The sequence below is a fragment of the Rhinopithecus bieti genome, unplaced genomic scaffold (assembly GCF_001698545.2).
Source record: "Rhinopithecus bieti isolate Rb0 unplaced genomic scaffold, ASM169854v2 scaffold_10223, whole genome shotgun sequence".
In the NCBI taxonomy this organism is placed as follows: Eukaryota; Metazoa; Chordata; class Mammalia; order Primates; family Cercopithecidae; genus Rhinopithecus; species Rhinopithecus bieti.
In genome coordinates, this window is record NW_016806659.1 from 1,667,600 (window position 1) to 1,676,950 (window position 9,351).

Sequence of the window (9,351 nt, forward strand, 5' to 3'; positions counted from 1 at the left end):
TTTTTTTTTTTTTTTTTTTTTTAGCTCAAGCATAAATGGGATGTCTAGGAAATCATGGCTTAAACATTCCAGTTGATCTAAGCCTTAAAACATGGGTAGACAAATACCTCTGAAGGCCCGTGTCTCCCTTTATTGTAACTTGTGAAAGCTTTGTTGGCAGTTTTCACATTACATGGTAATGCTTTATATCTTGTTTCTCCAAAGATCTGCACTGTCCAGTATGGTGGTCACTAGCCACACACAGGTATTGTGCACTTGAAATGTAGCTCTACCATTGTGATGTGCTGTGAGTTACTAGAAAGTTCCAAGGAATGCATATATCCTTGCTCTCTATTTCCATCACACAGCACTGCCACAAGCCATGAGCTACTTGAGTGTGGAGATCTTAGTCATCGGTGTATTCTTGATGCTTAACAAAAGTCCTTTCATGTAGTAGGTATTCAATAAACATTTGCTGAATGAAAGAAAAATTAGAATGTAAATAAGTGAAACCCTGTACCTAAACTACGTGTTACACATTAAGTCTGATGCAAGGTGCTTGCCCTCAGATTCTGACTTTCATTTTGTAAAGCCTGTTTCTGCTTATTTATAATGACCTCTTTACTGAAGTGAATATGTTATTTGTATGTATGCAATTAATCCACTAAATTGTTTTAACATATCCAGAAAGCTAGCTTTCCATTAACATTCCCTTTTCTTTTTTAAAAAAAGGACAGGATTCTGGGTTCTGACATGATTTACTACTGTTGGGAAGCCTGCACAGTAGCATCTAACAACTCATGTGGCTACCTGACCTCCTTCACCTCGCGCGTTTTCACTTCTGGCCTCATCTCCCTTGTTCTTCTTGCCCCCAAGACAACCACTTTCTCAAAAACAATCAATAACTCCCTGATCTCCAAAGCCTTTTCTTGTACTCGCAGTTCTAGGTTTTCTGAAGCATCAACTTCTTTCAAGCAGCTTCCTAATTTTGTAATGCCCCACCTTCTGAGTGATGCTCTTACTTCATTCTGCTCTACCTCCTCCAGATACCCTCCCAAGGCTTTCCTCTCTCTATTGCCTCATTGCCCTGACAGTGATTTTCTTGGTAGCTGGGCAAGCCTGGCAATCTTTAAAACAGAGATAACAGACTCTGCCAGATGACCTCTGGGCACTGTGAAAGTTAAATAGGATAATGAAAGTAAAGAGCTGTGTAAACTGCCAAGTGTGAATAGGTATGAAGGGCGATTTTTACTAAATTGGAATGGAATGAAGCAAGACACTTCACTCCTTTTTTCCTGAATTTCTGAGTCTTCCTACTCCTTTAAAGAACATTTAAACCCATCTCAGTGTGCCTAGAGATGAACCGTCAAGACTGCTTAGTATTTTCACCCATCAAAAGGATAATTCCATCTTTTCTACTTTCCTTCTTTTCTACTTGACATCTGATGTAGAGAAGAGTGTGGAAAATTAGCTTGCAGAAATGAGTGAAACAACTTCTTCTCTACTCTTCAAAATACCCTACTGCCCTTATTATTAGGCAACTATAAATACTAACACATAGAAGTATATTTTACTTCTAATTAGTTATAATTATTACCTAGTACTTGAAATTTAATACATTCTTTCCCTCCCTCTTTTCATTGGTTATGTGGATTTTAGTACAGTGTTTAACTTGAGGTCACACAGAACGGTACCTAAATGCTGGAATGTTGACCTGGATGGACTAAGGTTTTCTTACAGATTACAAAACTGTCCACAATTGGCCATATTTTGTCCTATCCCATCAAGAGGTGGAGTCTGTTTCTCCACCCCTTGAATTGGGGTTGGCCACATGACTTGCTTTGGCCAAGGGAACATCAGTCACCCTGATATAAGCACAGGCTTGAAAAATAATTTCTCAGTGACATTTGTCCTCTTATTACTTCAGGGATGCTTTGCCTCCCACCAAGTGAAAAAGCCTGAGGAAGCACATGATAAATGCATTGCCCTGTCGCCCTTATCATTTCAGCCAACTGCCTGACCCATGAGGCCACCCTAGACCACCCACTCACTGGCCCACCCACCAGCTGACCACAGACCCATGAGAGAACCAGAAAAACTGCCCAGGTAACCAACAAAATATGTAAGCTAAACAAATGGTTCTTGCGTTACGCTACTGAGTTGTGGAGTGGTTTGTAATGCAACAAAAGGGAACTGATACAGAAGCAACTACCTAGACATGGAGTGCTACTATTAAAAACAAACCCTAAAACACAGGGCATTAACTATGCAACAGGGTGATATATAGAGGCTGGAAACACATTGGAGAAACTGGTAGAGAGAAATGCACATTCTCAGTGGTGGCTGGTGATGGCCACCACTGATGGTGGTCGTCAAACTGATGAGGAAACTGCTACGGCAACTAGAAAAAGAGCAACACATTTTGTGTCATAAAGCAGTTTGTAAAGCTGTTACCTGGAGTAAGTTGAGGAATACCACACATACCTTAAAGCTTTCTGATCTGGCTAAGCAGGTCTCTAGACAGAATGTTGTAGTGTCACCTGGTTCCAGCTATGTATGATATAGTATTGCAAGAGAGATGAGCTAAGGAAAGAACTGTTTCATCTGCAAAAGTTACGCCTATATTGAGGGACATGCACTTGTGTTTAATATGGTGTCTAGCAAGGTATGGTTTTCACCAAATAGCTTGTTATAAGAAAATTTGGAAATATGTTAAGATCATTGTAATAGGAAAAGGGCCATTGGATTAGACAAAAAGGAACTGAAATTGCTCAAAATGCCGAAAGCTTCCTGTTCCCTAACTTATCTATTGCCATCAGCGTGTTCAAGGGTTTCCCTTTCTCTGGACCCTCTCCAATACTTGTTATCTTTCATCTTTTTGATAATAGCCATTCTAGCAGGTATAAGGTGATATCTCATTGTGGTTTTGATTTGCATTTTCCTAGTAATTAGGGATGTTGAGCATTTTTTCATATGCCTGTTGGCAATTTGTGTGTCTTCTTTTGAGAAATTTCTGCTCAATCCCTTGCCTATTTTTAATGTGGGGTGTTTTTTTCCCTATTAAGTTGAAATTATTAAATATATTGAATGTTAACTTATCAATGTATGGTTTGCAAATATTTTCTCCTATTTTATAGGTTGTTTCTTGACTTCGTTGTTTCCTTTGCTGTATAGAAGCTTTTTAGTTTGATGCAATCCCATTTGTCTATTTTTGCTTTTGTTACCTGTGTTTTCAGGATCATATTCAAAAAAATAATTACTCAGACCAATGTCAAGAAGCTTTTCCTCTATGTTTTCTTCTAGCCATTTTACAGTTTCAGCTCTTACATTTAAGTATTTAATTTATCTTAAGAAGATTTGTGTATATTCTTCTCCATGTGGATATCCAATTTTCCCTACACTGTTTATTAAGGAGACTATCCCTTCCCCATTATATTCTCAGCAACCTTGTCAAAGATCAGCCGACTATAAATGTGTGGATTTATATTAAATATCTGGGCTGGTTTTTCTCTTTTATTGGCCAGTGTCTTTCTGTTAGGAATTCTATACCTCTGTAACGTATTTTGAATTCAGGAAGTGTGATGCCTCCAGCTTTGTTCTTGTTCAAGGTTGCTTTGACTATTCAAAATCTTTTGTGGTTCCATATGAATTTTAGGATTGTTTTCCTAATTTTTGTGGAAAATTGCCATTGAAATTTTGATAGGGATTGCATTGATTGCTTTGCCTAGTATATTTTAACAATATTAATTCTTTTGGTCCATAAACACAGGATATCTTTCCATTTATTTTTGCCCTCTTCAATTTCTTTCATTACTTTTATTAATGTTTTATAGGTTTCAGTTTGCAAATCTTTTACTACCTTGGTTAAATTTATTTCTAAGTATTTATTCTTCTTTCACGCTTATTTATAAATGAGATTTTGTGAATTTTTTTGATAGTTCATTGTTAGTGTATAGAAACGCAAATGATTTTTGTTTGTTGATTTTATATCCCAATGGGATTTTATATCCCAATTTTATATCCCACGCAAATGACTTTACTGCATTTGTTTTGTTTATTAGTTCTAGCAGTTTTTCGGTGGAAACATATATATATATGATAATGCCCTCTGTAAACAAAACACATGTAGGCTGAAAGTGAAGGGATATGAAAAGATATTCAATGGAAATGATAAACAAAACAGGGCAGGAGTGGCTATATTTACATCAGACAAAATATACTTTAAGTCAAAAATTATCACAAGAGATAAAGGGGTCAATTCATCAAGAGGATATAACAACTGCAAATATGTATGGACCCAACACTGGAGCACCTAAATATGTAAAGTGATAATACAATAACAGCAGAGGGACTTCAGTACCCCACTTACAACAATGGATTGCTCATCCGGACACAAAATTAATAAGGAAATAGCGGACTTGAATAAAACTACAGACCAAATGAACCTAACAGACATCCAAAATGTTCTATTCAACAGCAGGAGAATACACATCCTTCTCAAGCACATACAGAACATTCTCTGGGACATTAGGATTTTTCAAAATATGCAAATGAATGAATGCAATGCACCATATTAACAGAATGAAGAATAAAATCGTGTGATCAAAAATGTCATATGATTATCTCAATAGATACAGAAAAGGCTAAATCATACTTAATCACGAAAAACTGAAAGTTTATTCTCTAAGGTCAGGAACTAGACAAGGATGCCCACTTTCATTATTTGTTTGAATGCCAGAGCAATTAAACAAGCATAAGAAATTGGATAGTAAGAAGGAAAATTGTCCCCAATTTTCTGTTGGCAGGAAGTAGGCTGAGAAAGCTAATGAGTTTTTACATGGGCTCCTCCTCCAACATCTTACACTTCCTTGGAATTATCTCAATTTCCCTTTGTCATTGGTCTGTGGCAGCTTCCCACCACTCTCCCTGCAAACCAACACCCTCCCTTCCCCATCACTCATCATCACCATCATCATCACCTTCACCAATAGCCTCATCAAGAAGCAGCTTTCAAGGCCAGGCACAGTGGCTCATGCCTGTAATTCCAGCACTTTGGGACGCTGAGGCAGGTGGATCACGAGGTCAGGAGTTCAAGACCAGCCTGGCCAAGATGTTGACACCCTGTCTCTCTAAAAATACAAAAAATTAGCCGGGCATGGTGGCACGTGCCTGTAATCCCAGCTACTCGGGAGGCTGAGGCAGAGAATTGCTTAAACCCAGGAGGCAGAGGTTGCAGTAAGCCGAGATCATACCACTGCACTCCAGGCTGGGTGACAGAGTGTGAATTTCCAACCCAGGAGAAGTCACAGAAAGTATACAAATGCATTGATGTGTAGATGACAGTAAGTAAACCATCATCTAGGAAACAGACAAGAAGGCGTCGAGAAAGAGTTCTTCAGTGTGTCCTGGGAAAACAGACATAGTGAACACCCAGTAATGCTAATAAAACAATGTGGTAGCTAGAGATTCCACACGGGAAGCCCCAGAAGGAGTCGACACCTGTGAAGCACAGAGATCTCTGAGAGCTTCCTTAACGGAAGAAATTAGCAGTGCCTTTAAGGCAGATATTATTGAAAAAGACATCCACAGTCATTTGATAATTATTTAATGAGTGTCTGCAGTGAGCCAGGTGCTATGCTATACAATGAGGAAAACAATAATCATAAATAATATTAATAATGCTGCCTTGTCTTTGTGCTGCACTTTGTAATTCATCATCCAGTGAGGAATAACAATCTGAACATCAGGACAGAAAAGAAAAGGGACAAGCAGGAACTAGAATTGCTTAAACACCTCAGTGTCCCTAGCACCATACTGGTATTTTGCAGTGTCAGTTCAAATGCCATTTGAATTTAAGGTTGAGGCTTGATTTAAGGTTAAATCAAAAGAGAAAATAGGTGACCGACCAAGTCACTCACAGAGCTTGTGCTGGTAGAGTTGGGAACTGAATAAGTTCCTTCAAAGCCAAAGCTCTGTTGAGGAATCTGGAGGTAGTCAGGGTCTGGTTTAAGCGGAGCCCTGGGAAGGGTTGGGAGTGGGTAAGGAGGAAAAGAAGAGAAGGGGAGAGGGAGAGAGATCAGTCAGGAAGAAGGAATCAGGGCCATTTTCTACAGGAGTATACTCATTCCTCCAAAGAGCATCTCTCTCCCAGGGGAGCACTGTTGCCATGACTAGTTAGCACCTGGAGCATTTTTCCAGTCCAAAGGTATTCTTTCCTATAATCACCAATTAGCACCTGTCACAGTCATTTTCCTGGGCAGTTGATGAGAATTGAGATTCTGGCAGGCTGGAGATTTCACTAAAGCCCTCTGGTTAATAACGGTGATATTCAGAGCAGAACTAATAGCTCACGCTTGGAATGAATTCTCTCTTTTATGTGACCAGATTCTCCCAGGACCTGTACAGTTTGATTTTTTTTCTATGCCCAAGAACTTTAACAAGCTATTGTTAGCCAGTAATAACTTTTGGAGCCCCCCTGGCCAGAGAGCAGAGCAGTTCATCACTGAACAATACAGCTGATTTATTTTATTATTAAGGGAGTTTGTAAGAGGACAATTCATGCTTCCTCTGCTCTTAGGTAATTCCCAGAGTCTGCCATCCTTCTCAGTATTGCCACATTGACTCCCATTGCTGCAGAGCTTATGCTGTGCAAAATCCCATCCAGAACCAAAACTACAGAGACGGTAGCCAAAGTGTGGGCTACGCAGGGAATGCAGTGTCCTTGGCTTTCTACCCATAAATGAGAACCTCATCCTTATAGAGGGATGTCCCCACCCAGGTCACATTGGTGCCTCTCTCTTTATGCAAAGTATCACAGCACCTGCAAGACTAGATCGCGCTGATTTGTTTCATTGTGAGTCTTCTTATGTAATTGTGCATCTGTTCATGCCAAAGGCTCTGTATGATTTAACTTTTGGACCAAACCCAAACCTAGATCCTAACCCTCAGTAACAATGACTGGGATTAGCAGAGCTAATTTGCTTACCCAACATCTGTTGTCTGGTTTCCTGACAACAGCACCTCAATTTTCTTTGGGGGAATCATCCTTTATTGGGTGGAGTTAACTTTCTCCCGGGCAGCAGGGTAGAAACAGGACACTGATGTGGTCTCTCCAGTTCACAGTGATTGGTCAGGCCTGGGCACACCACCCAATTCATGCCAAGGAGGGAAAAGGCCATTTTTTCCTGCAATTATTGGGAAATAAAGCTCTTTCCATGGAGATTCCTAATTTGGCAATCTATAAGGCAATATTTGGCAAGATATAAGGCTGAACTACTGGTGAACATTTTTATCATCACACACAAAGAATCTGACTAATGATTAAGAAAGATGGAGGAAAAACCTCTTGGAGACAGAGTCAGAATTATAAGGACATTGAGCTTCTAGAACCACCTCTTCCTGAAGTCACTGCCCTTTGGCTCTTAGACACACTCATCATCCTTTGCAGCATCCTTCTATTCTGAAAATAACTCAATGAGCTAGGTGCTCTACAAGCAAGGAAAAATAGACTTAAACTGTTTAGCACGTTCCCCAAAACAGTAGCGTAGTATAATGGTCAATTAGAGTCTGTTAAATTGTTAAGTTACTAATTAACTTAGCTGAAAAGCAACAGTCCTCATCTAATTCACTTTGCAACCAGCCAGCCATATGAGAAAAAGGGGCCCTGTGCTCTTGCATTGTGGTTTCTTTTCCGGTTCCTCCCTGTCTGACCCTCTTGTGGACCTGCGATGTTCACTGGCTTTATTGTTCATCCACTGCACATTGAGTATCTGCCCTGGAAAGCATCTAAATTCTGTTAACCACCAGCCTTGCTCAGTACCACACACTAAAATGTACATCCATTCCCTACCCTGCCTCTCCCTAGCTTATATACTAGGGACCATGAGGTCAGCATCTCATAAGAGGAAGCCTGTTTCCCTCTCCTTGGCCTGTCCCTTTTCCAGTCCCGAAGCTGGGTCCCTTTATGGCATCCCCTCCCACTCCTTTTCCCCCATCCCTTGGGTCAGGAGTCAATCAATCCTGACAGAGACCAGCTGAGTGGAGAGGTCGGGAACAGCCTCCACAGGGCTGGAGCTGGAATGTGTTTCATTCCAGCCACAAAAACATGGGGTCCAAAGACCTCGAGGAGACAGAGAGTCAGCATCTACAGGGGAGAGCCGAGTTTCAGGGACCAGCGCAGAGGAGCAGAGGCCAGTGTCATGGTTTGGTTGTGGAAATACCCCAGATACACCTGAGGATAGGAACGGGGAACAAACAGTTCTGGGCAACTGCTAGGAGTGACTTGAGGGCAGCAAGACACACGATGACGAGCAGACACTGGATGCGGCCCATCATCTGCTGCATGGCCTTGAGCTCATTAATCACTCTGTGCCCCACTTCCCTGGTCTACCAAACATGGCTAATGATGATGCCTATGGATTTTCTCTTCTGAGGTTTTTGAGAGACTTAAAAAGAGCCAGAACATGGAAAGTGCTAGGATATGGCGGTGCTCAATGACAGACAGACACGGCCATCAGCGCTGTGGTGATTATGTCCCACAGCTCTGTGCCTGGTCTCTAGATGAACCCAAATGACATCAGTAGCATCCGGCAAGTCAGAAGTCTCTCCAGATGAACCTAATCCCTTCTGTCTTTCCTTTTTTTTTTTTTCTTTTTTTTGCTTGAAACTCACTCCTCTGTCATAAAACACATGTTGCTCCTGCAAGAACAACCTAGGATTCTCCCATCATGCATGACAAATCACTTCTAGGATCCAGCTCAGCCTGCGAGACCCCAGCCAGCATGGCCCACCGGGATGGCTATTCCAAAGAACAGAGATCCATTTGGAAATGGAAGGAGACCCACCAACCACTTCAGGCCCACCAATGCGGTGCTTTCCCAGAGTAACTTGCATCTTAACAGCATAAGGGACTTGACATAAAGGCTGTTTCCACTGTTGTTTCCCAAGACCAGGGAAGCATTTTGGTTTTCAGCTTCCAGGTATTTCCCACTTTCAGGTTTTTCTCCTATGAACACCAGCACTTTATTCCCCTGGGTAAGGGAGCAATTTTGTGCTCTAAAGGAACTCTCTAGAGCTGGATGAAGAGGGAGCTACTGAGTCAGGATTAGATCATGCTCCTCTGTGTGTTCAGCTGAGGTCCCTTTCTCATAGAAATTTTATATTCTGCGTACTGTCTGCATGATATAATATGTGTGGACTGGCAAATAGGAGCATGTCTACACTAGTACAGCTGGATTTAGCACAATACGATTAAAATGGAATTGGCCACATATTCTTGCATGCATCCGGACATGCTGGGAACAGAAGGCTTACTAACTAGTCGTCAAAAAATACAAAGAAGGAAGGAATGAAGGAAGGAAGGAAGGAGGGAGA